This window comes from Mustela putorius, unplaced genomic scaffold, assembly GCF_011764305.1.
Source record: "Mustela putorius furo isolate JIRA1106 unplaced genomic scaffold, ASM1176430v1.1 tig00000224_pilon_pilon_pilon, whole genome shotgun sequence".
In the NCBI taxonomy this organism is placed as follows: Eukaryota; Metazoa; Chordata; class Mammalia; order Carnivora; family Mustelidae; genus Mustela; species Mustela putorius.
Window position 1 is genome coordinate 2,952,657 of NW_025421321.1, and position 17,604 is coordinate 2,970,260.

The 17,604-nt window shown below is 39.6% G+C and overlaps 1 protein-coding gene across 3 annotated transcripts in view; it reads right to left on the reverse strand.

Annotated features, from left to right (window-relative positions):
* Positions 1-17,604, reverse strand: part of LIMS1 (LIM zinc finger domain containing 1) — a 140,885-nt gene that overhangs the window by 71,439 nt on the left and 51,842 nt on the right. Inside the window, exon 1 of one of the 3 annotated variants that reach the window (XM_013062374.2) lies at positions 15,418-15,728. The exons of the other annotated variants lie outside the window; for them this stretch is intronic. The gene's annotated coding sequence lies outside the window, so the exon portion shown is untranslated. Of the gene's footprint in view, positions 1-15,417; positions 15,729-17,604 lie in introns of those variants that run through there. 3 annotated transcript variants of the gene reach the window in all.

The window sequence follows — 17,604 nt, forward strand, 5'->3', positions numbered from 1 at the left end:
AAAACAAGTCATGGAGATATACAGTGCAGTGACTATGGTTCAAAATACTGTACTGTGTATCTGAAAGTTGCTAAAAGTAAATCTTGAATGTCCTCATTACTAAAAAAAAATTTTGTAACTATCATAACAGAAGTTTAGACTTACTGTGATAATCACTTCACAATACAGAAATATCAAATCAGGGCGCCTGGGTGGTTCAGTGGGTTAAGCCGCTGCCTTCGACTCAGGTCATGATCTCAGGGTCCGGGGATCAAGTCCCGCATCGGGCTCTCTGCTCAGCAGGGAGCCTGCTTCCCTCTCTCTCTCTCTGCCTGCCTCTCTGTCTACTTGTGATCTCTCTCTGTCAAATAAATAAATAAAACCTTAAAAAATATATCAAATCATTATGTTGTACACCTGTATGTCAATTATATCTCAATTTAAAGAGAGAGACAACAAGAATATATGAAGCAAATATGGTAATACAGTAAGTAAATCAGGATAATGAGTATATGGAGAGTCATTTCCTCCAATTTTATATTAGAAAATTTTCATAATAGAATTAATCTAACTTAAAACAAAATTCAACCAATGAGAATGAAAGCAAGCATGACTACCTTGATGTCAGAACATAGTACATAGTACAGCAGTATGCAGTCCCCAAATGCAATGACTAGACAATAGAAAGTCTGGGGCAGGATTCCTGGGTTTACTGGGTGCTTTCTGTAATGAGGCATCTGACGATTTTACATCTCAGGTACGTTTAAATAACTCCATCACACAAAATACAGTAAAGGACATGTTAAATTTCAAAAGAAGCACACAGGAAGAGAGGAAAAGATAATATTCTAGGTAGAGAAAAAAGAACTAGAACAAAGGCACAGAAAAATGGGAGCGCTGACTCAGAGAAAAGTGGGTAACCTCATTCTGTGGAAACACAGAGGAGCAGAAGGATGTGGGAGATAAGGCATCAAGGCAGTCAGAGCCATATTTTAAAGATCTGTCAATGCCAGGCCAGGAAATTTATGTGAAATGTAATAAAAGGGAATAAATGGTTTGGATCCAGGGTGGAGAGGGTTACAGGCCTGGAGACATCCAGCTGTGGAATACAATCTAGGTAGCAAAATGTGCCACGGAAGGAGGGAAAGAGAAACTCCAGAGTGGTGGCTGAGTTTTCGGGATTTGTCAGGTGAAAAGTTGCTGAGAAAAAACAAAACAAACAAGAAAAGCATATACACCTAAACAGGAAATTCTTTTGCAAGCACAGCCAGATCATGGCCCAACAAGGCCACTTCAAACCCTCAGCACTCTCAAATCATCCACCCACCCTCTTTTCCCATCACTCTTGTGGATAACCTCACTTACTTTAGAGAAAGCAGAAGTCATCTGACAGAAGCCACCTCAACCGTCTACAAGTCCACATTTTCACTATTCTCCCTCTTCTTTCAGATGACTTCCAGTTTCAACAGAATTTAATAAATGGCACAAAATAATGCTCGTTCTACATTAGTGTTATCTTATTGTAGTGGTGATAATAATAATACTTGTGGTGTTAATGCTCTATATACTGTTTCATTTAATGGTTACAACACCCTGTGAAACAAGTGCTACCCCTATTTTGCAGAAGTAGAAACCAAGCTCTGTACTTAATAAATGACAGCAATGGGATCTGAAAGGGTATACTAGGTCCCCAGCTCCCCAGTCTATAATCACTCTACTCCTACTGTCTCTCTAAATGTCTATCCTTAAGAAAAAAAGATGTAAAAAATTGTGATCTCTTCAATGGAACACTAGAAAAGAAGAAAAGTCATTCATTCACTAGAACTACATAAATCTAAAAAATGTTAAGTGAAAACCCAAAGTTTCATAGTAACACAAATAGTATACACTATATAAAATCTAAAATAAAAGAAACAATCTCATGCACTGTTAAGAATACATAAATGTGTAATGAAAATAGAAAGATATATAGAGAAGTAATACAAATTTAGGAAAAGAGTTTCCTAATGGAGGGAAAGTAGATGTAGGGGATAACTGGAACAGGAAAGTGTACCAAGAAATTTTAACTCTATTTGTAATGTTTTCTTAAGATACAGATATTTGACTAAATTCTACTAAATTCTATACTTTCTTCTTTTTGTCCTTTTTTTTTAAATAAAAAAAGAAGGATGAAGATACAGAACAGACACTCAGAGCATGTCTGTTAAGTCCACAAGTTTCAAAACACTGTTTCTGCCATCATGTGGCTCCTAAAGATATTACATGCTCACACTTTTCAGAAAATGAAAGTAGGTTTAAAAGAGGCACTGTTTATTCTCAGGTACAGTATCAAATGAATGTCATCCATATGTGAAAGCCTGAATAGCCACCACTTACTATATAATGATTACTAAAAATACCTTACCACTTCAAAGTAATATTTAATAAAACAGAAGACATAAAACATTATGCTGGTACAAAAGAGTAACACTGGACCCATATCTTACACCACTTACTTGAAATGGATTAAGGACTTACATGTAAGACCTGAAACTATAAAACTCCTGGAGGAAAAGTAACTTGACATCAGTCTTCATAGTGATTTTTTGGATAACACAGCAATAGCACAAGTGACAAAAGCCAAAAATCAGTAAGCGGGACTACGTCAAACTAAAACGCTTCTGCACAGTATAAGAAGCAATCAACAAAATGAAAAGGCAGGGTGCCTGGGTGGCTCAGTGGGTTAAGCCGCTGCCTTCGGCTCAGGTCATCATCTCAGGGTCCTGGGATCGAGTCCCACATAGGGCTCTCTGCTCAGCAGGGAGCCTGCTTCCCTTTCTCTCTCTCTGCCTCCCTCTCTGTCTACTTGTGATCTCTGTCAAATAAATAAATGAAATATTTTAAAAAAGAAAAAATGAAAAGGCAACCTAACACTGGAAAAAAATATTTTCAAACCATGTATCCAACAGGGATTAATATTCTAAAATATATGAGGAATTCATACACCTCAATAGCCAAAACACAAACAACCTGACTAAAAAATGGGCAGAGGCCACGAAGAGATTGCCTAAAGACATATAAATGGCCAACAAGTTCATGAAAAAGTCCTCAGCATCACCAAGCACTATGGAAATGCAAATCAAAACCACAAGGAAATATCACCTCATACCTGCTGGAACAGTTATTATCAAAAAGGTGAGTTAAGTGTCAGCAAGAATGTGGAGAGAAAAGGAAACCCCCGTGCAATGTAAACTGGTGCAGCCACTGTGCAAAACAGTATGGAAATTCCTCAAAAAATTGAAAATAGAACTAGAGGCATTTATATCTCAATAAAGGTAGAAAAATAAAAATTTAAAAAAAAATTTGTGGGGTACCTGGATGGTTCAGTCGTTAAGTAGCTGCCCTTGGCTCAAGTCATGGGATTGAGCCTGGCATCTGTGCTCCCTGCTCAGAGGGAAGCCTGCTTCTTCCTCTCCCACTCCCCCTGCCTGTATTCCCTCTCTATCTCTCCCTCCGTCAAATAAATAAATAAAATTTTTAAAAATACTTTGCTAGGAAGCACGCTCAAAAAGAAGATGATAATGAGAGTTATTGGATATAAACTGTTTAAGAGAAAAGGATCAACATAAGACACATTAGAGACAGTAAGGTTAAATAGTCAAGACTAGCAAAAACAGATACAAAGGGCTAGCTTTCAGATGCAATTCCCTGAAGAGGTAAATGAAGACCTAGACACATACTTCAAAACCTAGAAGTAAATTAGCAAAAAGAACACAGTAAAAAGAACTAGCCCTAGTATTAAGTTTCACTTAATTTTGTACTTTGGAATTTAGTACCTTTAATAGCAAATTTTATGAGAAATGAAGGTCTGTCTTTTTTTCTGAATATTTAGGTTAAGAGAAAGAAACCTAAAATTTCTATCACAGGGAATCTTAACTAGATAGAAACATGTCATTTCATAAAAATAATTGCATACATGCACTACTGATACGGTAAATTAGACAAATGGCATGATTTCATTATGTTCTATTTATCACCTGTGCGGGAGTGGGGAAACTGAATCTAGTACAGCAGCGCCCACTACGTCCTTTATCCTCATCAAAGGCACCCTTGGTCATCTGGCTGCCAAGCTAAAAATCTCAAAGTCTTTCTCAGCAACTTCCTTCTCACCAACAAAGTCACTAAAACCAGTACACTTAATATATGAAATGTCATCTCCATTTTTCTCTTCATTGACATTTATGAGCCCAACACCCTCCCCATACCATACTGCATACCCAACTGATGTTCCCCATCCTCACGCTCCCTTCTATAAGAGGCTGGGTTCAGAGTCAGCCAGCCTTGAATTCAGATCCCAGTTTTGGTTCTTACTAGTTTTTTTTTTTCTTTCTAGTAAGAGGTGGTTATAACCATACTCTATACAGCTCCTATGAAAAGCAGATGGGTTAATGGAAGGAGTAAGGGAAACCTCACTGGAAATGGAGTTGGGAAGACCTGAAGGGGGAGCTCTCACCAACGCACCACTTGCCACTGTCTGCATAACTTGCTGCAAGAAAGAAAGTAGTGCTTGTTTTGTTGTTGTTTTGGTGGTTTTTGTTGTTGTTGTTGTTGTTTGACAGACAGAGATCACAAGTAAGCAGAGTGGCAGGCAGAGAGAAAGGGGGAAGCAGGCTCCCCGCCAAGCAGAGAGCCCAACTCGTGGCTTGATCCCAGGACCCCGGGATCACAACCCAAGCTGAAGGCAGAGGCTTTAAGCCACTGAGTCACCCACGCCCCCCCAGGAAGGTTAATTCTTATCTTGACCAAAAAAAGGGCACCTTTCTCACAGGAATCTTCTCTCTCTGGCTTTTAAGAAAATGAAGGACAATCTCTCCCCACTCCAGAAACCTCCGGCCACAAACTCTTGTTCTTTTCCAGTGAACTTTTGTTCATAACAATCTTCCCCAATTTCCCCCAGCACCTAATAAAAGCAAACTTCCTTTGTCCCTTTGGACTTACCTGTGGTTTGCCATAGTTTGCTTGTCCCAAATTGCAATTCCTCTGCTATTCCTGAATAAACTCGTTTTGCTAGGAAAATAACTGCCTATTTTATTTTTAAGGTTGACAAGTGACACATAATAAATGTTAAATACAAAATACATATCACCATTATCATCAATATTTCTCCTTTCTTTCAATGCAAAGATTTTTTTAAAATGCAACTCTGATCATACTATGGATCAGTTTAAAATATTTCTATAGATGTCTATTTTATATGGGATACAGTTCAAAGACCTTGGCATAACACATGAGACATCTGTAGGAGTGCTGACAATACTGACCCCATCTTTGGCCCTCTATCATGTTCATGTTCAATCAATGACCTCTTTGGGGGCTGTGTTCCAGGTCCCTTGGAGATTAACATACATACCTCAGAAATGCCTGCCAAGGCCAGGATGGGGGGAGGCTTGTTTTGGCCTGTGTCAGAGATAACATTCCTAATGCACAGGTGGTGCTGTAAGATTTAATCAAAAGTTAGCTGTTGATTAGGTACATGTAAGCCCTCTGGAGTGTGTATAGACCCTCTGATTTCACTATAGTGCCCTTCTGCATGTCCCGTTGCTCTATAAAATCTGTGGACTAAGGTCTGGACTTTATGGAAAATAACTGTGCAGCAGCCACTGGTCATCTTCTTATCTTCTGCAAGATTCCCCTCACCACTGCTGTCCCTGCCACCACCCCCACTGCCAGCAGCAAATTACCCTGAATAAAACTCTGTAAACTATGGAGTCACCTGCTTCCTCTTCAGGTCTCAAAAAAATGCCTTCTCAGTTTGGAAGACACTTCACTGTCTCTCCCTCACCTTCTAACAACATAACCCTTTACAATGTACTTACCTGCCTGTCTGGCCTCATTTCTAGCCATTTTCCCCCTTCCAACTATTAATCTCCTTCCCATCATAAATCCCTTTCCCCAACCACTGTTCCCCCAACTCAGTGCACTCTTTTGTGTGCCCGTAAGGACAGGCAGGGAGAGTCAAAGAAGGCAGTGGGTTACACTAGATGGCTCCCATAAAGCCTCCACCACTATAAGGAGTGATCACATCCCCGCCCTGCCACCGTGGTGCCCCAGTGTCCCACAGAAAGGCTGCACCAGGCTCCTGAGGCCTCCGTCTGACTTTTCTGTCATTCTAGCTATTATATGGCCACCCACAAGTTTTCTGCAAAGTCTTTACTTTCTTTGCTTATAAATCAAAGCATATTGCTTGTTTACCTCACAATCTTTCTGTATGAATTAAATAGGGTATTAATTAGAAACAAACTGGGAAAGGTAATAAAGTACTATAGCAACATTGGTCACTGAAAAGGCGTGACTTAGTATACTACTACTGGGTCACAGGGAAGTCAAAGAGTGATTAGCTCTTAATGTGTCTGCAGCAGAGAGCGATCCCCTACACGATTCTTTAAGCATGTTTTAAGGCATTATTACAAGTACATGCCAGGAAGTCATTTTTTTGTTCCTAATCTTTGCTCCAAGGGAGCTATTCCAGCATTTGTCTCCTACCATCCGTAGATGCCTAAGGCCATTTCCAAGCCTCCAGGCCTTATCTGACATTTCTACAGGCAGAAACTTTTGCCTTGAATTAAATCACTGGGTAAAAATATCACTCTTGCTTTACAGAATTAAAAAATGAGGGTTTTTTTTTTTTTAAAGATTTTATTTATTTGACAGAGATCACAAGTAGGCAGAGAGGCAGGCAGAGAGAGAGAAAGAGGGAAGCAGGCTCCCTCCTGAGCAGAGAGCCCGATGCGGAACTCGATCCCAGGACCCTGAGATCATGACCTGAGCCGAAGGCAGCGGCTTAACCCACTGAGCCACCCAGGCGCCCAAAAAATGAGGTTTTAATCCTTATCAAAATCTCAATAAGGTTTCTGCAGAAATAGAAAAATCTATCCTTAAAGTCATATGAAATAAGTTAGGATGGCTACTACTTAAAAACCAAAAAAAGGGGAAATAACAGATGTTGGGGATATGGAACAATTGGAAACCTTCTGCACTGCTGATGGGAATATAAAATGGTGCACTATGAAAAACAGTATAGCCATGCTCAAAAAATAAAAAGCAGAGTTACCATGAGGCCCACAATTCTATTTCTCAGTGTATCTAAAATAATTCAAAACAGGGGACTCCAAGAGATACCTGTACACCCATGTTCACAGCAGCATTGTTCACGATAGCCCAAAGGTAGAAGCAACACATGTCTATTGACAAATGAATAAGCAAAATGTGATAAATGTGATACATACACACTATAGAGTATTATTCAGTCTTAAAAGACTTCTGAGGCCTCCAACATGAATAAGCCTTAAGGACATTACACTAAGTGAAGAAAGCAAGTCACAGACCCAAATACTGTATGATTAAAAACTTCATATGAGGTATCTGAAATCTCCAAATCCATAGGGACAGAAAGGAAAATGGTGGGTGCCTGGGGCTTGGGGCGGAGGGAAATGTGAAGTTCTGGAGATGGTAGCACAACAATGTTAATGTAAAATGTAAAAATGAGGCTCCAAGCTGCAAAGTGAGGGACCCCGAATGACTGCAAAGGATTTGAATTCATCCTTTTCATTTTTCGGGTGTAGGAATGGAATTAAAGTCCCACAGGTAAGAGACCAGAGAGCAGGACCCTAGTACACAGCTTACTACCAAAACAAGATAAGAAAAAAAGAAAAAGAAAGTATAGTGAGTGCAAGTATAGTGAGAATAGACTGAAAGAAGTGACAGAAGTTAAGTAGAACATAGACATCAAAGTAGGTGGCACAATCACAGGAAGAGGATGAAGGGGAAATTCCAAGAACATTTTAAAATAATTCCTGTTTTGCTGCAATAGAAGTCTGCAACTATCATTTATCTGCTCTGGGTAGAGCTGAAGGCTGTGAAAATTCCCATATAAGGTAGTTTGTTCATGGTTATTTCCTCAAGCAGACATTATAGCTCCCATCTGAAAAAAGCATTAGGCATGTGGAGGAACTGATTCTTTTGTCAACACCATGCATATATACATTAAAAGCTGTGGTTCCATTCTTAATGGTTAGTAGATTTGCCAAGACATGTCATTCCCCTGACTAAATATGGTTCAGTATCTAGCACCTAATGCCACAGTTTTCCTGTGGTCGTTACTAGTGGTGGTGATAAAAACTGGTATGACTTTACCACTCTCCAAAAATGGCCCTTCAGTCAGTAATATGCCTTACATGATATGGTAATGACTTTCTTTCTTCTTCTTTTTTTTTAAGATATTATTTTTATGTAATCTCTATATCCATTGTAGGTCCTGAACTTACAACCCAGAGATCAAGAGTCACATGTTCCACTGACTGGTACCCTACATCTTTACTTTCTTAATTTTAATCTTTAATTTTTAAATTTTTTGATAAGACTTTGTTTATTTGAGAGAGCGAGCACAAGCAGGGGGAGTCGCAGAGGGCAAAGGAGAAGCAGACCCCAGGTTGAGCAGGGAGCCTGATGCGGAACTCGATCCCAGGACCCCAAGATGACCAGAGCCAAAGGCAGATGCTTAACTGACTGAGCCACCCAGGGGCCCCCTTTACTTTCTTAATTTTAAATTTTTATTTAAGTATAGTTGACATGCAGTGTTTACATTAGTTTCAGGTATACAACAGAGTGACTCGACAACTCTGAACATTCTGCTGTTTTTATTTGCTTTTAAAGAGCAGTCCTTCTTTTCGTGTATGGTACCTTTCTTCTATAGTTTTCCTAAGAGAAGCTGCTCTCTTGCCCCATCTTATTTCCTCCCAATGACTTCAAGGCAGAACCTCTACCCTCAATTTTTTAGGATGAGTCCCAATACCTTTCTTGGACCCATGCTAATTTGGTGCCACTATTTACACGCAGCAACTTGAAATGTGGCTAGCCCAAATCAAGATGTGCTATAAGTGTAAAATGGACTTGGATTTCAAAGATTTAGCTCACAAAATGTAAAATACCTCAATAGTTTCAATATGTTATATGATATGTACATAGTTTGGACATGAAACTGTTTGGTGTATGGAGATAAATATATTATGAAATTTAATTTTTCACCTGGACGCCTGGGTGCCTCAATCAGTTAATCATCTTCTGCCTTTCGCTCAGGTTATGATCCCAGGGTCCTGCTTTTCCCTCTCCCTCTGCCCCTCTCCCCTGCTCATTCATATTCTCGCTTTCAAATAAATAAGATCTTTTAAAAAAATTAATTTCACTTGTTTATTTTTGAACATGGCTACTAGAAAATTTTAAACTGTACATGTGATATGGTTCATGTTATGTGTTTACTGGATGGCACCAATCTAGATAATACAGTAAGCCTCGTTATGGAATAAAGAAATGTAGCCCAGAAAAAAAGGGGCAGTGGCAGCCTGGACTTTGTCTCCTATTAGCCAGGATAAATTTCTTCACCTGCAGGACAGATTCTTCATCTACAAATGTGGGCATAATAAAACCCCCTCACGGGCTCAAGAACTAACAGAAGGAAAGCCTTTAGCATTTACCAGCACAAAGTGTATTTCTCAGTAAATATTACTTCCCTTTTCTTTGAAGGTCTTAGAAAGCCCATGGACATGGTGAGTTGCTGATACAGTCATCTTGGGGTTCATGGAAAGTCTGGATCACAATTCTTTTTCCTTCCTTTCCACTCTAATTACTGCCATAGAATCACCCTTGCCAGGCAAGGCTGAGGGGTGTCTTCCAGGCAAAATCTATCCCCTTCCCCACACCTGCACTATTTATTCCCATTGTCCATTTACCTGCCATATTCTACCCTCCACCTCTCTACTGGTCCATGTGTTAATAAATCATTAAAATTAGGGTTAAAATTCTGGCTGTGGCTCATTTTCTCCTAAGGACCATTATCAATAGCTCATTGCTACTGACTAAATTTAAATGTAGCTTAGTTCTAATTTTAGCTACTTCATGTGTGTACACTCCATTCTCCCAAGATGCATGGATACATCCTTTACTTCCCACTAGTGTCTCATCAGATACACAATGAATGAAGGACTCTATGATGGTCTGAGATATAAGCAAAATCAAGCTAAACACTGACTTTCAATGACTAACCAGGCCAATCAGGATTACAGGGAATGAAGAACAGCTTCTTTGACTAAGAAATCACATCTGATTTGGCAGTCTGGGTTTATTTCTGGCTGATTCATCTGTGAAAAATTCTCTTATGGTTTCCTTCAAGCTTTTGCTAATAGTGTGCTGAGCTGGCAACCCTGAAAATCTTCCTCTCTTGGATGATGCTATTTTCTTATTTTCTACCCAACTTTTCCCAAATACTTCCCATTACTTATTATAAATACCAATCCATCTGAAAGTCTGGCTTAAAGAAGTTTATTATGTATATGCATCAATATGATCTAGCCTCTTGATCTTATCTCACCTGTAACAACTCCAGGTCCCAGTGAGGCTGGGGGATGGAGAAGAAGACCAGCTCCTGACATATTTCCTCCCTTTAGAAAAGATGGGGGTGGTGGTGGTGACAGAATCAGAGGGGGAAAGGGAAACAACTGGTGAGGGAAAGAAAACATAAGAGAAGGGAACAAACTTTTGTAGCAACATGGACGGGACTGGAAGAGATTATGCTGAGTGAAATAAGTCAAGCAAAGAGAGTCAATTATCATATGGTTTCACTTATTTGTGGAGCACAGCAAATAGCATGGAGGACAAGGAGAGTTAGAGAGGAGAAGGGAGTTGGGGGAAATTGGAAGGGGAGGTAAACCATGAGAGACTATGGACTCTGAAAAACAATCTGAGGGGTTTGAAGGGGCGGGGGGTGGGAGGTTGGGGGAACCAGGTGGTGGTATTAGAGAGGGCACGGATTGCATGGAGCACTGGGTGTGGTGCAAAAACAATGAATACTGTTACGCTGAAAATAAATTTAAAAAATGAAAAAAAAAAAAGAGAAGGATGACAGATTTAAGAAAGAAAAGAACAAAAGAGAGAGAAGAAAATCTCTGCAATCAATGGTATTCAGGCAATGGGAGAGTTTAAAGAGGTTCACATTTGATTAGAAAGAGAAAAATCATGAAGATCATCAAATACTCAACAGAATTTGGTTTCTTTCAACCTTGAGCTCTAGTAATTCTGGATCTTAAAGGAGACATGTCTGAATGATGCAGAGTAAAATGAAAAACAAAGGGAGGAGACAGTTTGGTGGTCCCTCAAAAAGTTAGACATAGTATTACCATATGGCTCAGCAATTCCAATTCTGAGCATATACCCCAAAGAACTGAAAATTGGGATTCAAACATATACGTGTACTCTTCTGTTCATAACAGCATTATTAATAATAGCTGAAAGGTGGGAACAACCCAAATGTCCTTTCACAGATGAATGGATAAACAAAATGTGATATACCCATAGAATGCCATAATATTCATCTATAAAAAGGAAAGAAGTTCTGACACATGCTACAATATGGATGAACCTCAAAAACATTATACTAAGTGAAAGAAGCCAGACGCAGAAGGTCTTATGTTATATAAAACCACATATAAATATACAGGAGGCAAATTCATGAAAACAGAAAGTGTATTAAAAGTTATCATGGTCGAGGAAGAAAGAAGGGGAATTAATGCTTAATGGAATAGAGAGTATGTATTTGGGATGATTAAAAGTTTTTAAAACAGATCGTGGCGATAGTTGCACAGCATCATGAATGTAATTAACGTCACTGATTTTTATACTTAAAAAGGTTAAAATGGCATATTCTGTGGTATATGTATTTTATTATAATAAAAAAACAAGAGAGGAAGGAATGTTTCTTGACCACCTAAATCCCACCAAATATCTAGCCAGGATCCTTGTACATGTCAATTAATCATCACTAACTACTGATTAGGAATTATTGCCATTTACAGATGAGGAATCTTGTGACTGAGATATTTTATAATTTATTAAGAATCACACAAGTGGGGATCCCTGGGTGGTTGAATTGGTTAAGCGTCTGCCTTGGGCTCAGCTCATGATCCTGGAGTCCTGGGATCAAGTCTGCATGGGGAAAATTCCTGCTCAGCGGGGAGTCTGCTTTTCCCTCTCTTTCTCCTCCCTGCTCCCCCAACTTGTGCCCTCTCTGTCAAATAAATAAATAAAATCTTTAAAAAAAAAAAAAAAGTCATACAGGGGTGCCTGGGTGGCTCAGTGGGTTAGGCCTCTGCCTTCAGTTCAGGTCATGATCTCAGGATCCTGGGATGGAGCCCCACGTCGGGCTCTCTGCTCGGCAGGGAGTCTGTCTCCCTACCCGCGGCACCTCCCACCCCACCCCCCGCCCCCACCGCTTACTTCTGATCTCTGTCAGATAAATAAAATCTTTTTAAAAAAAAATCTACGAGTGGTAGAAGGAAGATTTGAACCCACATCTGGTAGCTCTAAGACCCAGTCTTTCAACTATACCAAAGTGTTTGAAGGATAAACATACTCAGTGAATAAATACATGAATGAGAAAGGCAGCTTCTCCTTACAGGTCTGAAACTGTCAAATTAGTGACAAGAGAGATCATGAATGGCTGAATACAAAGAACTAGGTATCCAAATAGTTCCTTGGGCTGCAAAACTTCCTTCTGCATAGTTTTTAAGCCCCATAAATATATTGCTAAAAGAATATCTGCCTCTTCTCTCCCCTCCACCCAGAATATTTGGTAAAATTCATTATTCAATTTTTTAATTTTTCCATGTTCTATATATCCTATCCCAAACTCTCATCTGGGGTGGGAGAGTACCCATCCTCACCATCAACAATACCACCATATAACCTGAAGCAATATTTGGTATATAGTACTTTCCTATACATCACCTCATTTAATTCAATTAGCCACTCGGTAGGATATCATCTCCATAGTAGACTGGCAAACTATGCCCCCAAAGTGAAGCACTTACCTGGAGCTAAAATCTGACCTAGTATAGACAATGGGTAGAGGCTGTTAAAGAGGTGCTCTTACTATAATGCATCTTTCTTCTGAGAATGAATGGACCAATCAATGTATTGATAAGAACTTTAAGGTAAGATGTAATTAAAAATCATGGTAAGGTCTCTGCATTAAAAATATATACATAAGACTAAAAACACTTTTTGAAGTTCCCTTAACAGTTTCATTCTTTTCTCTGGGAACTCCTAGAGCTGCTGACATCAAGAAACAATCAAGGAGATGTAATATTCCTTGCTACCCACAGTAAAGCCCTGATTCAAGTGCCCATCACATCACTTGTTTCAGACCTCTAATGCAAGATGTTCACATATCTGTTCCTACCAACTGGAACTATTTCCCAGTCATCTTAGTATCCCCAGAACTGAACACAGTGCTTAGCATGGAGCAAATGAGTCAAATGTCAACTGTGTGAAGGAATTGCTGATACATTCCATTCAGTTTTAGCAATCTCCACTCTCTGATTCTCCAAGTCCATCCTCTACACTGCAATGTTACCATATCCCTTCCCTGCAAAATCACCCCAAAACTTTATATTGCATTCAGTACTCCATGTGCACTCCCTATCACTTTTTAGAAAAACTTTTTTTTTTTTAAGATTTTATTTATTTATTTGACAGGCAGAGATCACAAGTACATGGAGAGGCAGGCAGAGAGAAAGGAGGAAGCAGGCTCTCTGCCGAGCAGAGAGCCCAATGCGGGGCTCGATCCCAGGACGCTGGGACCATGACCCGAGCCGAAGGCAGAGGCCTTAACCCACTGAGCCACCCAGGCGCCCCTTTAGAAAATCTTTTAATAGATTTTATTTGAGAGAAAGAGAGAGAGAGAGAGCATGAGAGGGGAGTGGGTCAGAGGGAGAAGAAGAGTCCGCAGGGAGCCTGATCTGGCACTCAATCCCAGGACTCCAGGATCATGAGCTGAGCCGAAGGCAGTTGCTTAACCAACTGAGCCACCCAGGCGTCCCTCCCTGTACTTTTATCCCACAAACAACTCTTACATCCTAGCACATTAGGTGTCTTTGAATTTCTTGGATTCATTCTATACTCATTTACGAGCACTCAGATAGGCACTGGGGATATAAGAGGGAACATGAAAGACAAAGCCCCTGCTTCATGGATCTTATGGTCTAGTGGGAAAGGGCGGGAAAGACATGGTATCTGAAAGAAAGAGGAACCAAGGGCAGGGCACACATCAAGTATGCCCTTGCAAACCAGAATAAGGACTCCAGGTTCCATTCTAGATGAGGTGGAAAGGCAATGGAAGATTCTGAACAGAGAAGTAAACTGACCTGCAAACCTTTGCTCAAGATTTCACCAGCTGGGGGGGAGAAAAAAAAAAAAAAGATTTCTCCAGCTGTGGCTAGAAGAACACTCTTTTCCATCATTTTTAAATGTTGAAATTATTCATTCTTCGAGGCCCAATTTAATAATCAGCTAAATGGTGCTGTCCCTGAGAATTAAAGGTCACTTCTTTTGGTTATCCCCTGAAACCTGACAGTACTCATGTTGGTCTGATTATTTCTGGTTAGTTGTATGTAATTTTTTTTTTTTTTTACACAACTGCATATGTTTACCCAAAGTATCTTATTCATTTTTTTAAATTTTATAAGCCATGCACAGTGCCTTGTTGTTGCAAACTTAAGTATGTATCTTTTCTATTAATTTGCAAGACCAAAGCAAAGTGATCATCCTTTTTAACTTTTTCTTTGTCCTTGAAAAAAAATAATTGTTTTCCTAATGTTATAACTATTCCATATTTTATGACTATGTGTTTCCATATAAAAAACATATATCTACAAATATATAACCTATATAAAATAAGAAAGTCCCTTATACATCACCCCATTCTATATCACAGCTATCTTCCCCTCAAGATTACAATACTCCTGGAGATTGACTGAGAAATAAATGTTTTCATAAATACCTTTAAATCTCTAAGGAAGTTCATTGTGTAAGGCAGATCATGTGTAAGGCACAAGATCCTTTTAAGGGGTAATAATCACTTCTCAATAAATGTCTTACAAATGTAGATTTGGTGCATTAAGGTTGCTTTTTTTACATAGACTTATACAGGTTCATGAATAAGTCTCAAACAGTTATAGTTGCTCTTCCCTCATCACGGCAAGACACATATTCACTAACCATAGTGTTAAACACTATAGGATTGTTTATTTTAAGATCCTACACAGAATTTGGGTTAAAAGTATTTAATGTAATAAAATGACAAGAAGCATTACTATAAAAATACTCCATGTCTCTGCAGGGCCATAAAGTATATGGCACTAAACACTATCAAGGTTGTTAGTTTTCTCTGCAAATATAAGGGTATAGCCTCCCTTCCTCACCCTCTTTGAAACCAATAAAACATAAAGTCGCTTTTACGTATACTCAGTAATTAAATATGCACCCGCAGGAAGTTAAGAACCACAACCATTACACTTTGTAGCAGTGAAAAGAAAAATTTAATTAGTACGGCTAAAAGCTACTATAACTTACCCAAGATTGTTCCTGTTACTGGATATGCAAGTTTATATGAATATCTTTTCGATGAATATCTTCTCTCAAACTTCTACTCCCCTGCTTTAATAACTTTGTACACACAGCCCCAACTCTGCAAAAGCAAGTCGATATTCCAAGCACTTTAACTGATGTGCCTCTAGACTCTCTTACTCTCACCTCAAGAATAAAGCAACTCCTTTCTGATACTTCTACTCTTGTTTTCACTCATTTATCAGGGCTTGGGCAACCAGTTCCAGATCAGTGAATTATCTTTAAAAGCTCCTGTTTCCTATACTGTATAGTACTTCCTCATCTTAACCTTGTGTCTGTTGCCTTGAGCTATATTTAAGCCAATGAAACTAAGTTGAGGGCTTTTTTTCCTGCATTCAGACAAATCATGTGACATGGTGTGTTACACGATAACCCCAAAGTTCTGAAGCAATAAGGCAACACCCCTAAATGTCATAACTCATATCCTGTTAAGCTGTTTTATGTACCTTACTAAGTTAAGAAATTCATCCATAAATTTGTACTGTGCACAAAATATTTAGGAAAAACAACAACAACAACAACAACAATAACTGATCAGCACAGAAAGAGCCTCTACCCTTTTGGATCTTAAAAGTATCTACATATTTGAATTATTAGAGCTTTTTCTTCTTCTCTAATGTTTTACCACTTCAGTGTTGAGTGGCTGGCTTTATTTTCTCTTCCTGGTGGCTCAGTCCAAGTTTAGAGACAGGCAGGCCAACTCCAGCAGACTGAGCAGGGGAAGCAGCTCCTTCAGTCCCAGATATCCTTGACAAACAGTGCAGGGAAGGAGTAGAGCCAATGCTAATGAGGCCTCACACACCCGATTGAGTCACCTCCCAGGACTCCTGGGTGCCAAGTTTCCATTGAGGAATAATAAAGGAATCTCTGGCTGAGAACGAGGAACTCAGGAACACTAATTACAGCCTTCCGCTTCCATAAATGATGACTTCCTTGCCCTGACTCCCTGAGAATACGAAAAGGAAGTTCCTTAAGCAATTTCTTTATTATAAGGCAGTCAATTTTAGAATGATAACAGCATTTCTCAGTTATAGGTGAATCTTTAAAATCAAGAAGACAACGCCTCACCTTTGCTTGTTAAGCCAATACTAGAGACTGGGTACTGGCAGCATTGTGAGATGGTGACAGAAGAAGGGCAGAAGTGAAAGGCATCCTGAAAAGCCATCTACCCCACAGGGAAGCAGTTTGCTGTCTGGAGAGGTGAAAGAGCTCACCTAAGGCAACAAGCAGAGTGAATTCTAAACTTCAGGGTTCTGCGCAGCACTCCTAGAGGGCATCTCACAGGCTCTACTTTCATGGCTCACTCTAATGCCCCACCATCAGAACTAGGTTTGGACTTCAAACACAATACTCAACACTGTACAGTTCCAGCCAGAGGACTCTTCTGGTCCTGATTTACTTACTTTCTTTTGGGGGTGTGTGAGTGGGATGTAGAAGGAAGCTGGAAATACAAAAGTTGTTTGTGGGTGAGAAGCAGCCATCCCCAATTCCCACCGGAGACAGGACTATACCAGATAGAAAACCTGGAAAGCAGCCACCATCACTCTTGGGAGAAGGAAAATAGAACGGAAGTCTTCTGAGCAAGATTCCCAGCATATGGAATTCTCTTCAAGAAAGTAACTTATGTTACTGCAATTAAAATCTAAAAGAGGCAAACATCTGCCATTTCTTTGTGTCCCAGCTCTACTGATCACCATGCTCCATGAAGGAAATAGGGCGGTGTGATGTACAAAGGGGCACACATGCTTAGATCAGCAGAAGTCTATCTTAAGTCCTTCTAGCTACCATCTCATCCCCTCCTCCTCTCTTTGGACAAATTTTTCTAGGCAAGAGCAAACCCAGAAAACATTTTTCAATCTTTATCTTACTTTTGACATTTATAAACAAGGCTTTCCTGTAAATTTTCAAATCAGTACCCTTGGGAGCGCCTGGGTGGCTCAGTCGTTACGCATTTGTCTTCAACTGAGGTCATGATCCCAGGTCCTGAGATTGAGCCCCAGCAGGAAGCCTCTCACACTCCCTTTGCTTGTGTTCCCTCTCTTGCTGTGTCTCTGTCAAATAAATAAATAAAATCTAAAAAAAAAAAAAAAAAAAAAGAAGCAAACAAACCCTACATTCCCTGGCCTGCCAGTC